The 19049-nt window shown below is 52.3% G+C and overlaps 1 protein-coding gene across 2 annotated transcripts in view; it reads right to left on the reverse strand.

Annotated features, from left to right (window-relative positions):
- Positions 1-19049, reverse strand: part of MIDEAS (mitotic deacetylase associated SANT domain protein) — a 73230-nt gene that overhangs the window by 38848 nt on the left and 15333 nt on the right. The window contains exon 3 of one of the 2 annotated variants that reach the window (XM_054447829.2): positions 6322-6685. The exons of the other annotated variant lie outside the window; for it this stretch is intronic. The gene's annotated coding sequence lies outside the window, so the exon portion shown is untranslated. The remainder of the gene's footprint in view (positions 1-6321; positions 6686-19049) is intronic. 2 annotated transcript variants of the gene reach the window in all.

The following is a 19049-nucleotide window of genomic DNA, read 5'->3' on the forward strand; positions in this document are numbered from 1 at the left end:
GTTCCCTATTGGTGAATGGGCACAACAGTTTCATCTTAATTATTATGGGATTCAATGAGGTGATACATAGATGAAGTGCCACCTGGCACAGGGTACGCACTCAATACATGTGATTCCTGTCTCCCTTGCTGGGTAGGGGTGGCTCAGACATCGTTATCAGTCTTTAACACCTTGGAGGAAATGAATAGTCCAACTCTTCCAGTTCCACAGCTGGCTGAGAGCAGGGCTGGCCAGGCAGGGGCGGGACAGGGAGACTCAAAGTCCTAGCAACAGTGTGGGGCTCTGCAGGCACGCAGAGCTTCTGGCCTACAGACCCAGGAGAGAGAGGTCTGGCCAGAAAGTCCAGAGGGCACCCAGCACAGGCCTCCTTTAAACTCAGCTATGCCAGCAGGGCCTGCCTATAGGGATACAGGGGGATGAGGGTATTTCCCAGATAATACCGGCAGAGCTTCCAGGCCCAAAGCATGAGCCGCCACCCTTCTGGACTCACTCTAAGAAGAGCAATAAAGGGGAAGGTGCAATGGCCAGAGGGAGGCTGAGGAAGGGCTGCAGGAAGTAGAAGGGACTCCAGTGTGGCAGAGACACAGGGCCTGCAGAAAGCAAGCAAGCCTGCCCAGAGGCCACCACAGTAAATGTCCCACAAGTGGAAGTGCCCGCCTGGTTATTTTTGGCGCCTCTTCTGCCCAAAGCCAGCAAGGAAAGGCAGCTGCTAGCAACATGGAAGGGCTGTTTACACTCAAGTGTGCAAGCACTGCAACAGGGACAGAAAGCACAACTAGCAGCCTCCATGCAGACAGGCCTCTGCCCCGTTTTTCCCCTCCCAACTGTCCCCCGTTGTGCGCTGCACAGCTGACAGTGTGGGTACTTCTGCTTTCACTCAGATCCAGCCTCCCAACCACAGGACTCACTCACGCACACGCAAACAAATAAATAACTATGGAGCCAGCTGAGGACTGAGCCACACCCAGAAGCCAAGACAGTATTCCTTTGGATTCTTCCTGCACTCAAGCTGCCCTCCCAGCTTCCAAACTGGGAGGAGCAGCGACCAGGCGCAGGACACATGAGCAGTCCCTTTTCTACCCTCCCAAAGTGAAAGTGGAGACAGTCTTCAGAACCTCAAGCATCTCACCACCTCTCGGCTTCCCCATTTGAAAATGAAGGATTCGGACTAGATGTCCCAAATGGTTTCCCAGCTCTGGAATTAGGACTATGACCCGAGACCAGCTGGGGCCTCAGACAGAGGAAGGCCAGGTTGGGAGGAGGATCTGTGCCACAGCCAGGAGCTGCCAGCTCACATGCAGTCTCGGGGTTGCAAGTTATCACTTAAGCCCGTTTCTGAGCTATGGGGGCCTTACCTACTAAAGAAATGGCAAGTTCTGGCAACAGTAAGCTGGATAGGGTCCTCTGTCTGCCCAACTACTGGGAAAAGTGGGGGATCAAAATCTCTCACCATTTTCCTTCTTGTCTGGATTCCAATTCCCCAGAGAAGCTGAGCGGCTTTAGAGAGAAGCCCCTTCTGGCCAGCTACAAGCCTACTTACTATAGCTCACTCTCTCCATCCAAGCTTTAACCGGGATAAACCTTGCCCTGTGCTTTCCCCACTCTCCTTCCTTTCCAGGACTCCTGGAGGAAGAAGCACTGCCTGGAAAAAATGCTCTCACCACGAAAGCTCCCTGCGGCTGGGAGAAAGGCAGAGGGAACAGGGAGCACCTTCCCTGGCTGGCCACAGCACGAGGCTGTGTTCCAGGAAGAGCAACAGCAAGGGCGGCTGCCAGGGAAGCCTCAGCCCCAAGCCCCGGCTCTTCCCCACCAGCTCTTCCCCACCAGCCGAGAATGACAGCCAGCAACTGCAACCCTCAGGGAGACCCCCAGCTCCACCCCAGCACAACTCCGGCTCTCCTCTGACAGTGGCAACTTTCTTCTTATATAATTCTTGGTGTTTCCTTCACCGTTGCACATAATTTTAATGGGTAAAAGAGCCAAAGCAGTCTTTAAGGAAAAACTCCCACCCTTGGCTCTACCCAAACCTCCGGTGAGGTCACAGTGCGAGGCTTCAGGTGAAGCAAACAGGGGACTTTTTTTCCTTGGCTGAGAAAGCAGCCTTCCTCCTGCCCACCCACGTGAGCAGCTCAGCCTGGGGCCTGGGCGGGTAGGTTCCTGAGAGCACAATCTGATCTCTGGGAAGCTGGGCCCTCAACCCTCAGCTGCAGGGCCACAGTCCCTCTCAAAGGCACACAGACATCGGGTCTAGGGCGGAGTGGATCAAGCAGTTGTTTCCAGGGCACAATGAACTTCATTTATACAAGCTTCAGTGGCCTGGTAGATTGCTTTCCTACTATAAACAGGACACCCTTCATTTTCTCTTCCTTGATAGGAGCCAAAGGCAAACACACTGGATCCAGTGGGAACTGGTGAAATGAGAGTTGCCATCTATTGAATACCTAGTGTGTTGTCAGTCACTCTGCATGCATAATCCTGTCTAACCTTTACAGCCTATGAAGTACTAATATCATCCACATTTTACAGGTGAGGAAACTGAGGCCCAAGAAGTTAAGCAATGCCCAAAACCACACAGCAAGAGGAGATGCTGGGGTATGAACTCAGGTCTGCCCAGGCCTCATTCCCACGCACCCATCAGACTTCCTTCAGTCACTGCCCAAGTGACCGTCCACACACCACCCAGGAACGGCGTTCTGAGTGTGGAAGCAGAAGTCAGTGTGGACGAATTTTGCTGGAGGGCTCCAGAATCTGAACTGATGCTCCGACTATTATTGCTCCCAAGTGTGTGACTGCGAGAGCCCGTGTGTGTGTGTGTGTGTGTGTGTGTGTGTGTGTGTGTGTGTGTGTGTGTGTGTACACGCGCGCGCACTGAGGTGGAGGGAGGGTGATCTGGATTCCAAATTGCAGTTTCCAACATTAAAGTTATGCTGTAATGCTTCTGATTCATAAAATGAGCTCATAGTCTCACAGTATCCTGAATGTTGCTTCAAATGCAAATGCAGGTCCCTTAGTAAGAACTGGGGATTTCAGCATACTCCACCCTAGCCCCGGCCCAGCAGGCAATTTTTCAGTCCCAGAGTCAAGAGTTCTCATGTGCAGAAAGAAGCAATTCCTCCAACAGAATGCGGCCACTGGCTCTGCTTCCTGCCACCTGCAGTGAGTCAGGGAAGAACGGAGCCCCAGGCTGCTTCTGTACTGATGCATGCGCGCCTGCACACACACAGGAAGGGTGCCAACCTGGGCTGACCAAAGGAAGTGCCCAGGCTAGCAGATCCCTAGGGAGATGGCTCCACAACTCTTTCACCCTGAGGTCCCCTTAGGGTCAGGATGACCAACACATGCACTCCACAAGGCCAGCTACAGGGCAGTGCCAGGAAACTGGGTTCACCAGCCCCAGAATCACCCACAGTGGACTGACATTTTTGAAACCAGTGATGCAATGCGAGGAGGTTCCAGGAGCAGGAACTCACTGGGCCCAACACATGACAAGTACAGATTTTTTTTGATGGAGATCTTTCACTAATTTGTTCAACTAACATGCACTAAGGCCAGGTGAGGTAGTTCAAGACTGTAATCCCAGCACTTTGGGAGGCCAAAGCGGGTGGATTTCTTGAGCCCAAGAGTTCAAGACCAGCCTGGGCAACATGGCAAAACCCTGTATCTACAAAAATACAAAAATTAGCCAGGTGTGGTGATGTGTACCTGTAGTCCCAGCTACTTGGGAGGCTGAGGTGGGAGGATTGCTTGAGCCCAGGAGGCTGAGCTTGCAGTGACCTGAGATCGCACTACTGCACTCCAGCCTGGGCGAAAGAGAAAGACCCTGTCTCTAACAACCAAAAAAAAAAAAAAAAAACAAAACACTAAACACTTACTAGATGCCAAGCATTGTGGGACCCCTTCAAGCAGAGGCTACCAAATACTGAAATGTGCTTTAAGCGTTTTACGTATACTAACTCACAGAATCCTCACAGCAGCTCTATGAAGGAGATACTGTATAGGAACTCTAGCTCAGAGTCTTTGTTTTTGACCACCATACTACAGTATGTACACAAGTACATAAGGTGGAAATGAGTGTTCAGAACATGGCTACAGCCTTCAGAAGTGGCATTTGAAACAGGACTAAAAGGATAAGCTGGAAACCCCCAGCCACTTTGTGGCTGTCCCCACCCCAGCATGAGCAAGGTTTTCTTCTGGGAGACCCAACTGCAAGAGAGGGGCTCTCAAGGCTGAAGACTCCTGGACTGGGCCCATTCCCCTTCCCCTCTTCTGTCGGAGGTCTTGGCACCCCTGGGCAGCCTTTCTCTGGGGACTCTAGCCACAGAAGGCCCTCAGCTGAATCCACAACTGCATGTTGTCTTTTCTTGTGTTCCACTTATTGAAAGCAGCAGCACACAGGGTCAAACACTGCGGCTATTTTAAAATCCCACATGTAAAAATTAAATTCTCATCCCCATGGGCACTCCAGGGTGCTCTTTCCTGGGGTGGGGTGAGGAGCTGACAGAGTCACGGGAGTGGGGGTTCTGCTGGCACTTGGAGAGGCCACACTGGCAGTGGGTAGGCTGTTCCAGAGCAAGCTGGCAAGCTGTATGACCTGGGGGCATCCTCCAGGTTCTTCACCCCCTTGTCCCCCCGGGAGCTACACAGACCAGAGTAACCAGCCAGAGGCCAATCCAATTAGAGTGGAGACTGGACCAGGGCCATGCAACGAGATGGTTTATCACAGTAATTGAATGTTTACGCTCCTATTATTCACTGTCCAGAGCAGTTGGAAAAGGAAGACCTACGAATTCTCAACCCAGGAAGGCTTCTCCTTTTCCCTGGGTTCTGAAGCCACTTAACACCCGAGGAAAGGGTGCATTTCTCTGATCGAAAAGGGGCGTGTACCACACCTTTGGTGGGAGGCTCCGGAGCAAGACAGGGTGGTTTCTCCCCTCAGCTGAGGCCCCCTAGGGAGGACTGGCTTCTCAGTCCACCTTCACCAGACCTTCAGTCTCAACCCTGAAGCTACAGGAACAAGAAGATCCCAGACCACCCGGCCAGGCTCCCCCTGCTGGGGCAAGCCAGACATCCCCTCCCCCAGCCGCAGCTGCCAACAGGGATCCCCTCCATACTCGTGCCACCGGGGCCTCCGTGGCCAGCCTCTCTTCTCCCATCCCACCGCCCCCCGCGCGAGGCTCCACAGGCTGGCACACAGGTCCCACGTGGGATGGTGGAAACAGGAAGCAGCCACCGTAGTTGTGACCAACAAAGTTTTAAATGGGGCATATAACTTCCCCTTTCATCTTCTCACCAGCTCTCGTTGGAGGCTGGGCTGGGACGGACACCCGGCCTCCACTTTGGGTGGCAGGTACCTCCTCCATGTCGGCCCGCCTTGGGGCTGAAGCCTGAAGGCCCCAGGGCACACGAGGTTCCCCTCTCTCCCCTAGACCTTTACCCAGAGGCCTTGGGGGCAACCTGACACACATGCTCCTGCATGTGCGACTTGGGAGGCGACGTGACCAGCTCCACCAAGCCGGCCATATGCAGGGCCCGGCTGAATCCCGGGTTTCGGCGCTGCCGCCAGGCACCAGGGAACACAGCTCCCCGCGAGGCACCGCGCGGGCTGGGAGGGCTGCGGCGGCGCGGGCGTGCGGGGGCGCGCGGGAGGATGACAGGTCTGAGGTGCGCCCGCCCGCCCACGCGAAGCGCTCCAGCCTAGGCCTCTGCTGACTGCATTTGCCCCAGTTCCCCGCCGCCCCTGCACCTCTGTCCCCCAAACTCCCGGCGTGGACGCCGCGTCCAGGCCCACTTTCCCGTGCACGCTGGCAGGGGAAGGGGCTCCCGCGCCAAGTTCCCTCAGCTGGCGAGCCCCTCGCAGCGCCTTCCGGGCCTGGGCTCCGTCACGTCAGCCGGTCCCCACGGACACCACGTTTCTCTCCATCGGAGGAGGAGCAGCCGGATTCCCGAGCCGCCGCGGGCCGCCGGGTGGGGAGGGCTTTCCTGGCGGGGCCGCGCCCGGGTGGGCGGGGGCCGCGCGCAAGCTGCGTAGCTGCACAAACACCGCGGGGCTGCGCTGCACACGCAGCTGCGGGCCGAGGGCGCGGGCCGCGGGGGAGGGGGCGGCGGGCTGCAGGCGGCCCCCGCACGGACACACGCGCCCGCTCCACCGCCGCCCAGGCCGCAGAAGTTCCAGCGCAGCGGCCCCCGCGGCCCCCCCTCCGGGCCGCGCCTGCAGAGCTGCAACCCGCCGTGCGAGCAGCCACAGCTCGCGCGCCGCCTGGGGTCCCCTAGCCGGCCCCGCCGCGTGCAGGCCTCGGCCGCCGGCCGGGCAGCCCCACTTACCCAGCTCCTGCCCGGGCTCCGGGCTCGACTGTCCCCCTTCCGCCGCGGGCCGCCGCCTTCGGTCGCCTCCGGGACTCCAGCCGCCTGCACGCACTCCCGATTTTAAAAACAAACAGGCGCCGTCGCCTCCCCGCGGCGCTCACGGGGCTTCCGCCAGCCCGCGCCTCCCGAGGCTGAGAAGTTTGCTGGCAGGGCCCGGGCGGGACGCGCGGGCTGTCACCCCCGGCTTGCGATGCAGGAGCCTCGGCGCGCCCCGCACCCGTGCCGTCCGCCTCGCGAGCGCTCTGCCTCCCTCCGTGTCACCCCCAGTCCTGCGATGCAGTGTCAGGATTGCACGGCTCTGACTCATCGGTTGAGCTCACAGCTTGAAAAAAAAAAAGAGAGAGAGAGGGCGAGAGGCAACAGCGAAGGAGGAGGACTCTGGCGTGCTACAAAGGATTGCACAACTCGAGGCTGGGAGCGCGGAGCGCCCAGCGGCCGGCCGGCGCGCGCGGCACCGCGGCGAGCAGGAACCAGCTCTACCACTTCATCAGCACAACTGTCTCGGGGCGGCCTCAGCCAGCAGGCCCGGCGCCGCCCACTTCCTGCGACCAAATAAGGCCGGGGAAGGCGTCTTTAAACCTCAGGCGGCGGCCGGGGCTGGGGATTTCCAGCAGACCTCACCTCCACTCACGAGTCGGTCGCCGTCCCCATCCCCCGCCCAGGGTGGCGCCCCCGATGGCTTTGCTGGCGGGCCACGCTGCTAGTTCCTTTCACACCAAGGTCAGGAGGAGACGGTGACGAAATGTTTGGAAACCCATCGAGCCTGCCAGGAAAGTGTGTGTGTGATGCTGGGGAAGGCACAAGTCGCTTGCTTCCACAAAGAAACTTTCTCTGGTTTTGGATACGGTAAATCATGCACAATCCTCTCCATGGCACTTTATTAACAGACCCTCCGGGTTTCACTTTCTGGCTCAACAGCGTCCTGGTGCGTGTAAAGGTTATTGAGAAACTGGCCTCAGTCCCTAAAAAGGACCCACCATCTCCATTACTTAGGTGAGGAAAATCTCCTGGATTTAATTCTAGCAACTCAGGCCAGAGTTGAGCGGCTTTTCATTCCATACTCACATTTTCCCCTGCCTTCCCCAAATATCCCCCTGATCAATTCTCAGGTCCAAGTCTTGATGCCTCCTTGCCTGACTGGTGGGAAGATGGAAAACATTTTTGCAGCTCAAGAGATTGGTTCTGGCCCCCACATTCAATGGGGCTCTAGGGCCAGGGGAAGTTCAGGGGAGTGTGTCCTATTCTTCCTTCCAAGTTTTTTGCTGGTGGTGCGGTGGTGGTGGTGGCGGCGGTGGTGGCGGTGGCTGTTTTTCAAGGAGATGGGTCAGAAGGAGATTTTCCTTTGAAAGAAAAACCACGGAAGAATACCGTGTGTCCTGGCAGCCACTTATCAAAACACTGTGGCCAGACCTGAGAACCAGGTGCATCCCTCACTTTCTCAGGGAGAAGAGGAGGGAGGGGCAGCAGAATATGATTCTCACACACTCACTGGGCCTACAGGGCCAGGGTGGGGTGTGGAGGACACAGGCAAAACTTGGATCTTCTGCCTTGGATCTTCTGCCCAGAAATCCTGCCAAACCTGCACTTGCTTCTAAGGGGGCATGGCTTTCCTGTCCTCTTCCACCTCTTTGCTGGCTGGAGCACCTGCGTACATGTACACCTGGAAGTCACACCTCCCCAAGAGGAGAAGGGCTTATTTGCACCATGTTATGATAGATATGTCAAAATAAGGAACACTTAAAACAATCTTATCTACAAGATACAGATAATTATGCCACAGGATTGGACCAGAGGACCTCTTGAAATCCCTTCCAGTTCAAGATCCATGATTCTGTGATTACAGTAAGTGAATAGAGGAGCTAGGGAAACCACCTTCTACCAAAAAAAAGCCCAGGCTCCCCGATTTAGCATCTGTGATGACAGTATTGTTCCTGGCAGCTCTCGGAGCACTTCTCCATACAGTCTCCTGAAGAGCCCTGCATGTGAGTTTTATCCCTCTCAATCTGTGGATGAGAATACTGAGGTTCAGAGAGGTTAAGTGAATTGCACCAGGCCACAGGGCAAGCCAAGCATCTGTGACCTCTTTGCTCCCCCCCCCCCCCCCAGAGGAAGGCAGTGAGCAATTGAGGAACTGCAGTGCTCAGGCCTGCAGACCCCCAAGCAGAGGCCAGACTCTCAGGGCTCCTGGCAAAGGATCAGGGTAGAGCCTTTTTACTTTTTTCATTTGCCTAATTTCTTCCCTCCCACTGACAACACATCCAAGTGAGGGAAGCAAAAGCAAAGCCATTTGGTCTCCAGTGCCCACTGCTGACAAGTTCCTCTGTAGATCTGCGGTCATCCTCACCTCCCCTGACAGCCCAGCCCCAACAGTTGGCCTTAGGCCAGCCCAGAGTGAGCCCCTAGGAGCTTGTGCAGACCAGCCCAGGGATGTTCCCAACCAACCAGAAAACCTGGCTGGGAAGCACATTCCTAGAAGAGCCTGCCACCATGGAGCCAGGGCCCAGCCTTCAGGGAACAGGTGAAAGCCACTCCAAAGGAGTGGCCCAGGAAGCAGCACACATAGTGGAGGCAGGTGGCAGGGGAAACAGAGAAGTCAGTGGCCCTGAAGGAGCCTTGCTCACCTTGGAGCGGCACCGCCCTTCACTACAGCTAAACTTCCAAATTCAGGCCATCTAAGAAAGGAGAGAGAAGAAAAGGGGCACACATGTGTGCAGGGGAGGAGGGCTCAAGACTATACCAAATAGCCCCCGCTTGGCAGGAGAAGTCTACCTCGAAAAGGCGGGCAGATGAGGCTATGTAAAGAAAGCTGCAGCGCTTCTGGGAAAGCCCTGGAGGTCAGTTTTGCTGCAGATATGACGGTGCAGAATCACTGACGTGTGAAGTGAAAGTTTTGGTTTTAGAAGCTCCAGCCCCTGCTACAAGTCTCTGGGGCACCCAAGAAGGCTGACCTTTCAGGGAGATGGGGAGGTGTTCTGGAGACCTTATCCACAGAGTGGGATTTTCTCCACCCTCGACCCTCTTTACAAACTGCAGGAAAAAGGAGTACAGAGCTCCAGTTGCCAGGGAGTGTGACAAGAGAGAAACACTCCAGGAAATAAAGCACCCTAGACAGAATCCTAAACTGTGATTCCCAATGAAGGTAGAATATGGCAAATTTGAGAGGCTTCCTAGGGCCACATCAGCTCTCTGGACTCCACTCAGAACGGTCTGTCACTGCCCTGTGTTTCATCAGCAGTATCTAGACCATTAAAGTCTTCCAAGGGTGAGGCCAGGCACAGTGGTTCACACCTGTAATCCCAGAACTTTAGGCGGCTGAGGCAGGAGGACTGCTTGAGTGCAGGAGTTTAGAGACCAGCCTAGGCAACGTGGCAAAACCCAGTCTCTACAAAAAAATACAAAAATTAGCCAGGTGTGGTGGCACATGCCTGTGGTCCCAGCTACTCAAGAGGCTGAGGTAGGAGGACTGCTTGAGCCCATGAGGTCAAGGCTGCAGTGAGTTGAGGTCAAGGCTGCAGTGAGTTGTGTTCACGCCACTGCACTCCATCCTGGGTGACAGGGTGAGACTTTGTCTCAAGAAAAAAGAAAATCTTCCAAAGGTGGATTTTACGGTGTGTGAAGTATATCTCAATAAAGCTGTTACGAAGTTAGGGGAAAGCTTCCAAGGAAGCCAGGTTCTCACCTCCCAGCCACCTTCCTCCAATAAGTCTGCAGCCATCATCACTATTTAAAAGAGAAGTGTCTTTCTCCCCAGGCTCCATACTGCATTGCTGTCCTTTTCCCACTGTTCCTCCTCCAATGAGGCCAGCACACATGGTGTGTTTAAGTAAACAACCAACCTTTACCAGAGCCTGGGGAACTGGGAGTGCAAATATTGTTGAGAGCATCCCAAGTCCACGATGCCAGCCAGGTCCCTATGTCCCTTGTGTTCTTGTGTCCCTATTGTGGTTTCCCTCTAGAGAACTAAAGTACAACCTCGAGGACCTCATTACCTACAATTACGACAGAAAAAAAAGAAGGGCGTAGAAAACACAGGGAACTTAGGAAAACTGCCACTGACCTTCCCTGAGCCTCACTTTTTAGGCCCATAACAGATGCACTGTTTAAGTGTTCATTGCATGAAAAATGAAAGGATGCCCACCTTCCAGGGGTTTGAGAGGATCAAAAGGACAAAAAACTGCTTTATAACTCAATCATGCTATGTATATATGAGGCTACAATTATTATTTTTACTGTTTTACCCTGTATCTCCTCCCCAACCTAGCTTATCCCTTCTTAAGAACCTAGTTCCAGCCCCAGCATCGTGGCTCACGCCTGTAATCCTAGCACTTTGGGAGGCCAAAGTGGGCAGATCATCTGAGTCCAGGAGTTCGAGACCAGCCTGGCTAACATAGTAAAACCGTGTCTCCACCAAAAATACAAAAATTAGCCAGGTGTGGTGGCGCACGTCTGTAGTCCCAGCTACTCGGGAGGCTGAGGCATGAGAATTGCTTGAACCCAGGTGGTGGAGGTTGCAGTGAGCCCAGATTGCACCACTGTACTCTAGCCTGGGCGACAGAGGGAGACCCTGTCTCAAAAAAACAAACAAACAAAAACACCTAGTTCTTTTCCCTGAAAAGACCCCATGGGCCTCAGGTAACCCTCTCATGGGCTCTGCCTAGAGAGACTTTTTCCAGCATTGACTCAGTGTCTCATCCAGGGTGTCCTCCAACGCTTCTCTCCCAGCCTGTTCTTTGTGTCCTTTCCACCACACTTTTCCACAGGGCTGTCCTCCCAGCCTGAGTAGGAACACCCCTCCAACAGCTGTGTCTTCTCAGCCCTTTTTGCCAGGTCTTTTCTGAGCAAACCGGGAGTTCACAACCACCCCAGTCATGAAGTTAAGCCACTGTGTGCTGAGATGTCTCTGTACTGTCTTCTCTTTTATCCTTGGAAAAAACCCCAGGAGACCCTCCTCCTCCACTCACATTGACTTCACCTGTTCTGGGGCAGGGCCATGCTTGCCACACCAGCCCACAGCTGTCTGTGTCCCTGGCCCTCCCACCTGCCCCCTCCCCAGCCTCCCTGCCCTGCAGGCCTGGGCCAGGTCCTGAGTGCCTTTGTCAGGCCTGAGAGGGAGCCTCTGTACGTGTCCCCAGTTGCTGCTGTCACTCTGGGAGAGACGTCTGGCCGGGTGTAGGGAGAAGGACAAAACAGGTGTGGCTGCCAGGGAGGGCAGGCCAGCAGAGCCACAGGACAGAAACGCCCTTTCTTCACAGACCAAGAGCTGCCAACTTCTCAAAGGCCTCCCTTCAGCACAGTTCCATGCCCTCTGCAGAACTAGTCCCGGACAGACTTCCTCACTGGCTGTTCACTGGAGCTTGGCTTCCCTGTGTTGTGGCAATTCGCCAGGAGAAACAGGAACTCCAGAGACCCAATGTGTGCAACAGGGCATGCTTTAAAGCATTGATTTTAAATGAAAACAAATACTGATACATCACGGACTAGAATCCAACATTCACGCTCATGCGGTTGTACAGGTTAAGAGCACAGGCTGAGACCTGAGTCCAGACCTTGGCTCACACTAGCTTGATGACCTTCAGCGAGTTGCTCAACCACTCATCTGCAAAATCGGAATGATAGTAAGACCTTACTTAAACAGTGTCTGGCACACACTAAGTCTTTTATAAGTGTTGGCTATCATTTTTTCTCATCTATTTCCTTGCTTCTAGTTTTGCACACTTTACCATCCACACTGCCATCAGAGTGATCACACCTCTCTTCAGTAGCTCCCATCATCTACTGCATAAAGCTGAGACTGTTAGCTAGACTGTTAGGCACCTTTCCCACACGATCTGGCTCTGCCCCACTTCCCAGCCTCAGCCCACATGGCTAAACAACCTGAAGTTCTCCAAGATTCCTGCATTCTCACCCTCATATCTTCACACATGCTCCTTCTCTCGCCACCTTGATCCCCACATTATCCCACACCTAGATCTCCCACCAGACTTGACCTTAATGGCAGCTCTTCCAGGAAGCCTTCATTGACTCCTCCAAGCAGAGGAAGGACACTGGAGTGTATACTGTTGGAGCCCTCCCAGATCTACTTTGTAAAGTTGGTGCAATGTCCCCCAGGTGCTCTGAGTGTTGGCTTTCAAGGACTCACAGCTACCCCCTTCTCAAAAGGGGCCTTTGGTGGGACCAATTCAATAGTAGTGCAATTCATGCTCCAGCAGCAACACACACCTCCTTACTTGGCTTCTTCCCCAGCTCTACCCTGTCCCTTCCTCCCTTCCTCCAGAGACCATTTCTTAAATAAATCCCATGCACCCAAACTTCTGTTTTTGCTCCTAAGGACCAGACAGCCACTGTTCCCTAAACTCCCATGGCATCCTCTGTTTATCTTTACTCCATCACCTACACATTGTTCTACACCTGCTTATTGCAGCATATCTGGAATCAGAGTGCCATCTACTAGGATGGGAGCTCCTGAAGGGCACAGCCTAGATCTTCCTCACCTTAGTATCCCTGGTATCTATACAGTGCCTGCACATGGTGGGTGCTCAGTGAATGCCTGTTGATAAATGCATGAATAAAACAGTATATGTGAATATTTAAAGTAAGCAATACAATGTAACAGATTGCTGTTACTTTTATTACTGTTCTATTTCATTGATTCTAAGATACACGTTTCCTCCATTTTAACATCTCTGAAATCAGGATGCATCTTACAATTGATAGCCTGTATAGTTTAATTAGCAGCACTTCCTCTTCCTTTTCTTTTCTTTTTTTTTGAGACGGAGTCTAGCTCTGTTGCCCCGGCTGGAGTGCGGTGGTACAATCTCGGCTCATTGCAAGCTCTGCCTCCCAGGTTCATGCCATTCTCCTGCCTCAGCCTCCCCAGTAGCTGGGACTACAGGCGGCTGTCACCACGCCCAGCTAATTTTTTGTATTTTTAGTAGAGATGGGGTTTCACCGTGTTAGCCAGGATGGTCATCTCGATCTCCTGACCTCATGATCTGCCCATCTCAGCCTCCCAAAGTGCGGGGTTTACAGGCGTGTGCCACTGCACCCGGCTTTTTTTTTTTTTTTTTTTTTTGAGATGGAGTCTCACTCTGTCGCCCAGGCTGGAGTGCAGCGTCATGATCTCAGCTCACTGCAACCTCCACCTCCTGGGTTCAAGTGATTCTTCTGCCTCAGCCTCACAAGTAGCTGGGATTACAGGCCTCGCCACCACACCCAGCTAATTTTCGTATTTTTAGTAGAGACGGGGTTTCGTCATGTTGGCTAGGCTGGTCGCAAACCCCTGAACTTAAGTGATCCGCTGGCCTCAGCCTCCCAAAGTGCAGGGATTACAGGCGTGAGCCTGTAATTACAGGCGTGAGCCACCACTCCTGGCCTCTTTCTTAGCTGTATATAAAATAACACTACATCTTCTAATCAATGGCTTCTTAGGTTCAGTGGTGTATGGTATTAGTATTATCAATAACTATTGAGGCTCAGTCTCCTAAATTCTGAGGCCTGCACTGCAAAGCCCACAGAGCTATGATGCCCATTATCTGAGCTCAGTAGCTGTCGGGCAAACAAGCTGTCATAGGGGCTGGGCATGGTGGCTCATGCCTGTAATCCCAGCGCTTTGGGAGGCTAAGGCAGGAGGACTGTGCTTGATGCCAGGAGTTTGAGACCAGCCTGGGCAACACGGCAAGACCTGTCTCAAAAAAAAATAAAAAAAATTAGCCAGGTGTGGTGGTATGCACTTGTAGTCCCAGCTACTTGGGAGGCTGAGGTGGGAGGATTGCTTGAGCCCAGGAGTTTGAGGCTACAGTGAGCTATGACTGCACCACTGCACTCCAGCCTGAGCAACAGAAGGAAACTCTGTCTCAAGGGGGGAGAAAAAAAAAGGCTCTCATAAAATAACCTACAATTTCCCACAGTTAAGAAGGACCCCTGTGTCCAGACACCTCTGGAAACTCCCATGAAAGTAGGCCCATGTAATATGGAACAAGCTCTGCACTGGGAGTCACGAGAGAAAAGTTCTAAGCCTAGTTCTTCCTCTAATTTTCTGGATGACCTACACAGGATTTTTCTCCCATCTGTGGAGCAGCTACTACATGCTTGACATTGGCCTGGCACAGTGGCTCACGCCTGTAATCCCAGCACTCTGGGAGGCCAAGGTGGGTGGATTGCTTGAGCTCAGGAGTTCAAGACCAGCCTGGGCCACATGGTGAAACCCCCATCTCCACAAAAAATACAAAAATTAGCCGGGCATGGTGGTGTGTGCCTGTAGTCCCAGCTACTTGGGGGGCTGAGGTGGGAGAATCGCTTGACCCCGGGAGGCAGAGGTTGCAGTGAGCCGAGATCACACCGCTGCACTCAGCACTCTAGCCTGGGTGACAGAGAGAGACCCTGTCTCAAAAAAATTAAAAAATAAAAAATACGTGCTTGAGATGATATGAGCCTACTGAGTCCACCCCAGCACCCTGGAAGGAAGCCATTTTCCCCATTTTATAGATAAGGAAGCTGAGGTTCAAGAAGGTTAAACAGCTCTGCCAAGGTCATACAGATGGCATTTGACCTCTGGACCCTCTGAAGCTTTCTCTCTGCTACATGAGGATACCTCTCTGGGCCTGTGTTTCCCAATAAGAAGTTTAATAAAATGAGGGATTACAGACTGGAGCCTCATGGGCCATTCTCCCTCACAGATGTGTTTTATTTGACTCACATATTATGTTTTATTTTAACTGAATTTATTGCCAACTTTTTTTTTTTTTTGAGACACAGTCTTACTCTGTTGCTCACTACAACTTCCACCTCCCGGGTTCAAGCGATTCTCCCGCCTCAGCCTCCCGAGTAGCTGGGACTACAGGTGTGCACCACCACGCCTGGCTAATATTTTATATTTTTAGTAGAGATGGGGTTTCACTATGTTGGCCAGGCTGGTCTCGAACTCCTGACCTCAGGTGATCTGCCAGTGTCAGCTCCCAAAGTTTTGGAATTACAGGCGTGAGCCACTACACCCAGCCTATTGCCAATATTTTTTTAATCAGAAAACAAACTAAAAATCAGAACTTCCAGCTTGTCGTGGAAAAAAAATTGGAAACCTCCTTCTTGGAGGTGGAGCTGAGTAGCACTGCCAGGGAGGGTTGCTTAGGTGGGACAGACTTTCCAATTTTCCAAAGATCCCACCCCTTCCTAGGCCACAAGTCACTGTCATTTATCATCACACTCTGCCAGCCTCTGTCATTTCATCCCTTCTGTTCCCTGCTGGCCTCTAGTGCGTAACTCCTGGGCCAGATGCATTCCAGTGCCCAATCCAGCTCTAACAGCCTGTGGCTCCTCCCAGGGTCTCCCTCGCATCTACCTCCTGCCCTGTGCCCTCCATCACAAGGGCTTCCAGGGTCTGTCCCTCTCACTCCCTCCCCAGAGTCACTGAGGTGGTGAGCTGGGCAGGTGTGGAGATGAGTGAGACAAGGTGAGGGGTGGGGCCAGTGAGGAAGAGAGGACTTGCCGTTTCCCAACAGGAAAGTGGTTCAGGGAGATAAATGAAGTGGGAGGCTCTGCAGTCACAGGACATGAGCAGGGTTTGACACATGAGGAAACACATCAGTAAATCATTGAGAGGAAAAACCTACATCAGCAGCAATTTAGGATATGCAAATTGGAATATCATTAAGGCCCCATTATGGCCCACCCCAACATGAAAATAAGTAAATAAATAAAACAGGAAAGCTGCTGTTGGCAGGGCAGTTGCATATACGTTGCTGTGCTACCATCAACAGTTTAAATCTTTCTAGAATGTGATTTGGCATTGTGTTGCAAGAGGGTTTTTGTTTTGTTTTGTTTTGAGATGGTGTCTTGCTCTATTGCCCAGGCTGGAGTGCAGTGGTGCGATCTTGGCTCACTGCAACCTCTGCCTCCCGGGTTCAAGCAATTCTTCTGCCTCAGCCTCCCGAGCAACTGGGACTGCAGGCACGCACCACCACGCCCAGCTAATTTTTGTATTTTTAGTAGAGACGGGGTTTCACCATATTGGCCAGGCTGGTCTCAAACTCCTGACCTGGTGGTCTGCCTGCCTCGGCCTCCCAAAGTGCTGGGATTACAGGTGTGAGCCACTGTGCCCGGCTGGGTTTTTTTCTTTTTTTTTTTTTTTTTTCTTTTTTGCGGGTATATCGTAGGTGTATATATTTAGTGTTGCAAGAGTTTAAAACACTGACCAGGTAATTATGGTTGGTGGACTATATCCCATAAAAATAATCTAAAATGTCACCACAAGGAAGTTTTTACAAAAGATGCTCCACAGCACCTGTATATAGAGCCCATTCAGATTATGGTATGGTAAGGAAGAGCAACAGAATGAAATATGAAAGGATGGACAGAGGGAAACTATCTGATGAAACCATTTGGTGAAGTCATGTTAAGTGACAAAATCAGCACCAAAAAATATGTCAGGTGAACTTATAAGCTGTGTTAAAACTGCAAAGGAACATTAGAAGCAATCAGAAGAGAATTCTAAATAGGTGTCATGTTTATTCTGTTAAGTTGATCGAGATGATTTATATAACAATAACGATGATGGTGATGATGATGATGACGATTATGATGATGGTGATGATGATGACGATGATGATGTAAGGGCCACTGAAAAGAATTTCCTCATCATAAACATACCAGAGGGCAGGTAGGCCCAGGCCCCTGGCTTGATGAGGAAAGAAGAAGGAATGTAAACTGAGAGAGGAGGGATTGTGACTGGGTGGGGACGGTGCGGGGGAGTGCCTCCAGAGCATCCCTTATCTGGAGAGCTTTGAAACACCTCTCACCAAAGAAAGAAAATTACACAAATAAACCCACACCAATTAACCTCCAGCGTCCTGGGTACTAACTCTGACTGCTGCATTTGGGCTCTCAATTTCACTAATACCTTATTTCAGCAACTTCTGAGGTGACACCAGGGCTCTTTGTGGGCTAGCCTAGGTACCCAACCACCATTTATAGCATTGTTTCTATGGAAATGTGTTTCAAGCTTCAAAAACCCGAGCTGCTGACAACCCTGGGGCACACACGTGGTCTCTAAATTAGGGAACTGAGAGGAACAGTTATTGCTGGGGCCTGGGCTCGAGAAGGCAGCTTGTTCCTTAGACACTATGGCACTTAATATTCACATGACCAGCAATGATCAGAACCAGGCTCAATGCCACTGTAGGGCGTGAAGATGAGGCTGGGGCATCTAGGAATAAACACAATATTCTAGAAAAGCAGAGAGACAGTCCCCACCCCCACCTCCAAACACACACACACACAGCCACCGTTTGTCATGGAACACATGAAGCTGGCCTGAGTACCCCTAATGAGCATCCAGGCGTGCCCTGAGCCCATACTCTCCATTTTCCCTCTGACCCTGGCACACCTCTAGCCACAAAGTCCTACTTCAATCTGATCACAGAACAACAAACTCCAGTCTTTCACAGTTCTGGAATTTGGTTTTAGCAAATATACACTGGAGATAACCAGGGCCCCAGCTGGGTCTGGGCGTCCCTCCACACGCATTCTGTCAGGCGGAGCTTCAGCAGGCTCCAACCTGCGAACTCAAGGTACGCCGGGGGCTCTCCAGCTACCACCCACCTGGGGACTCTGCACAACACCAAGGAGTCTCCCTGTCCTGCCCTGGTCACATTCCTGGGCTGGTCACAGTGAGGGGATGATCATGGGCCCTCCAAATAGACAACTCCACGTGTTAAGAAAATAAGGCTCCCCACTCAGAAGAAAAGGCTACTACACACAAGGGGAGTGGTGGGTGAGAAGGCCATTCACCAGATGTCCAGAGATTCTGAGATGCCACAGAGATATGAGAAGGTGCTCAGAAGACAGTCAGCTGCTCAGCACCACTCCCATACCTGCAGCTGCACGTCACAGCGGATCTCACGGCAAGACGTGGGGTCAGACGGCCCTGCCTGCTAGGTCAGATGTGAACTGGATGGATGTGGCTAGCACTGAAGAGCAACTAAATTCAACACTTCAATTAATATGTGCAACAACGTAAGTGCGCAAGACACTACCTCACTAGGGCCCCACCTGGGTTAGAAAAGGCTGCAGGAGGTCAATTAGCAAAGCACACCCTCCCTGCTGCCAGTTGGAACTGCAGAAGACTCAGCTTCCTCCTGCTGTGGCAAGGGCCTGCAGCACAAGGCAGCCCAGAGGTGAGTGGGCGGGTGGCTGAAAGCCTCACGTGCTCACTGGGCTGGTTCCATGAAAACGCAGGTGTGAAAATCGTCTGGGGCCCTGAGCCAGCTGGGAGCTGGAGGGAGAGTCCACGCTGTGAACCCCAGAGTTACTCAGCCAGTCTATGAAGTCAGGCCCATCTGAATCATCCAGCCCCTGCATGCAGTGCCGGTAGCTGATAAAGACAGAGCTGTTTGGTCTTCCTGGTAGTAACAGATGGGAGTCCCTCCCCCTGGCTTCCTTCCCACCCAAATCCAAAGTCTTTGAAGTTAAGGCCTTGTCTTATTAAAAAAAAAAAAAGATGCTATATAAATTATTAAAGCAATTTCAAACACACACACATGTTCTACCCATAACTTCTTTGCCCAAATCCAGTTATCAGCATTATGTCAGTTTTTACTATGGGCAGTGTAATCAGTTTTTATGCACTTATCATGCAATTCTGTGTTTTACTTTTTTCATCTAAATTCATCAACGTTTTCCCAAGAATCAACATT

Source organism: Pongo pygmaeus, chromosome 15 (genome assembly GCF_028885625.2).
Source record: "Pongo pygmaeus isolate AG05252 chromosome 15, NHGRI_mPonPyg2-v2.0_pri, whole genome shotgun sequence".
Lineage (NCBI taxonomy): Eukaryota > Metazoa > Chordata > Mammalia > Primates > Hominidae > Pongo > Pongo pygmaeus.